The sequence below is a fragment of the Oncorhynchus tshawytscha genome, linkage group LG14, assembly GCF_018296145.1.
Source record: "Oncorhynchus tshawytscha isolate Ot180627B linkage group LG14, Otsh_v2.0, whole genome shotgun sequence".
Taxonomy (NCBI): Eukaryota; Metazoa; Chordata; class Actinopteri; order Salmoniformes; family Salmonidae; genus Oncorhynchus; species Oncorhynchus tshawytscha.
In genome coordinates this window covers 47,739,182-47,741,751 of record NC_056442.1, presented here as the reverse complement: position 1 = coordinate 47,741,751, position 2,570 = coordinate 47,739,182, and the positions used below count along the sequence as shown (strand labels likewise).

General features: G+C 44.2%; 1 protein-coding gene across 1 annotated transcript in view; it reads left to right on the top strand.

The window, feature by feature from the left end:
• The window catches only part of LOC112267279 (roundabout homolog 2-like), a 410,580-nt gene that overhangs the window by 301,652 nt on the left and 106,358 nt on the right, over positions 1 to 2,570 (top strand). The gene's annotated exons all lie outside the window — the stretch shown is intronic.

Sequence of the window (2,570 nt, the reverse complement as noted above, 5' to 3'; positions counted from 1 at the left end):
AGAGGAAGAGAGAGTTACAGAGAGACAGAGAGGAAGAGAGAGACAGAGTTAGACAGAGAGAAAGTGAGAGAGAGAGGGAAGAGAGAGAGAGGTAGACAGAGGTAGAGAGAGAGAGAGAGGAAGAGAGAGAGAGAGTTAGACAGAGAGAAAGAGAGAGAGAGGGGAAGAGAGAGAGAGAGTTAGACAGAGAGAAAGAGAGAGAGAGAGGAAGAGAGAGAGAGTTAGACAGTGAGAAAGAGAGAGAGAGAGGGGAAGAGAGAGAGAGAGTTAGACAGAGAGAAAGAGAGAGAGAGAGGAAGAGAGAGAGAGAGTTAGACAGAGAGAAAGAGAGAGAGAGAGGGGAAGAGAGAGAGAGAGTTAGAGAAAGACAGTGACAGAGATGAAGAGAGTTAGAGAGAGGAAGAGAGAGAGAGAGTTAGAGAGAGACAGAGACACGGAGGAAGTGAGCGAGAGAGTTAGAGAAAGACAGAGAGACACAGAGGAAGAGTTAGAGAGAGACAGAGAGGAAGAGAGAGAGAGTTACAGAGAGACAGAGGAAGAGAGAGTTAGAGAGAGAAAGGAAGAGAGAGAGAGAGTTGGACAGAGAGAGAGGAAGAGAGAGAGAGTTAGAGAGACAGAGAGACAGAGAGGAAGAGAGAGAGAGTTACAGAGAGACAGAGGAAGAGAGAGAGTTAGAGAGACAGAAAGGAAGAGAGAGAGAGAGTTGGACAGAGAGAGAGGAAGAGAGAGAGAGAGTTAGAGAGACAGAGAGACACAGAGGAAGAGAGTTAGAGCAAACTAGAATGCTATTTGGCCCTACACAGAGAGTACACAGCGGCAGAATACCTGACCACTGTGACTGGCCTCCCAAAATTAAGGAAAGCTTGACTATGTACAGACCTTCCAGTGAGCGTAGCCCCGCTATTGAGAAAGACCGCCGTAGGCAGACATGGCTCTCAAGAGAAGACAGACTATGTGCTCACTGCCCACAAAATCAGGTGGAAACTGAGCTGCACTTCCTAACCTCCTGCCCAATGTATGATCATATTAGAGAGACATATGTCCCTCAGATTATTATTAGATCCACAAAAGAATTTGAAAACAAATCCAATTTTGATAAACTCCCATATCTACTGGGGGAAATTCCACAGTGTGCCATCACAGCAGCAAGATTTGTGACCTGTTGCCATGAGAAAAGGGCAACCAGTGAAGAACACACACCATTGTAAATACAACCCATATTTATTCTTATTTATTTTCCCTTTGTGTTCTTTAACCATTTGTACAATGTTACAACACTGTATATACATATATATAATATGACATTTGGTAATGTTTTTATTGTTTTGAAACTTCTGTATGTGTAATGCTTTACTGTTAATTTTTTATTGTTTACTTCACTTTTGTATATTATCTATCTTCACTTGCTTTGGCAATGTTAACACATAAGTTTCCATGCCAATAAAGCCCCTTGAATTGGAATTGAATTGAGAGAGAGTTAGAGACAGAGAGACACAGAGGAAGAGAGTTAGAGAGAGAGGAGGAAGAGAGAGACAGAGAGGAAGAGAGAGAGAGAGAGAGAGTTACAGAGAGACAGAGAGGAAGAGAGAGAGAGTTAGACAGAGAGACACAGAGGAAGAGAGTTACAGAGAGACAGAGAGGAAGAGAGAGTTACAGTTACAGAGAGACAGAGAGGAAGAGAGTTAGAGAGAGACAGAGAGGAAGAGAGTTAGAGAGAGAGACAGAGAGGAAGAGAGTTACAGTTACAGAGAGACAGAGAGGAAGAGAGTTAGAGAGAGAGACAGAGAGGAAGAGAGTTACAGTTACAGAGAGACAGAGAGGAAGAGAGAGATAGAGAGACAGAGAGAAAGAGAGAGAGAGAGTTAGACAGAGAGAAAGAGAGAGAGAGAGTTAGACAGAGAGAAAGAGAGAGAGAGAGGGGGAAGAGAGAGAGAGAGTTAGACAGAGAGAAAGAGAGAGAGTTAGACAGAGAGAAAGAGAGAGAGAGAGTTAGACAGAGAGAGAGAGAGAGAGAGAGAGTTAGACAGAGAGAAAGTGAGAGAGAGAGGGGGGGAAGAGAGAGAGAGAGTTAGACAGAGAGAAAGAGAGAGAGAGAGTTAGACAGAGAGAAAGAGAGAGAGAGAGTTAGACAGAGAGAAAGAGAGAGAGAGAGTTAGACAGAGAGAAAGAGAGAGAGAGTTAGACAGAGAGAAAGTGAGAGAGAGAGGGGGGAAGAGAGAGAGAGTTAGAGAAAGACAGTGACAGAGATGAAGAGAGTTAGAGAGAGGAAGAGAGAGAGAGTTAGAGAGAGACAGAGACACGGAGGAAGTGAGAGAGAGAGTTAGAGAAAGACAGAGAGACACAGAGGAAGAGAGTTAGAGAGAGACAGAGAGGAAGAGAGAGAGAGTTACAGAGAGACAGAGGAAGAGAGAGAGTTAGAGAGAGAGAGAGAGACACAGAGGAAGAGAGTTAGAGAGAGACAGAGGAAGAGAGAGTTAGAGACAGAGGGACAGAGAGGAAGAGAGTTAGAGAGAGAGAGGAAGAGAGAGAGAGAGAGAGAGTTACAGAGAGACAGAGAGGAAGAGAGAGAG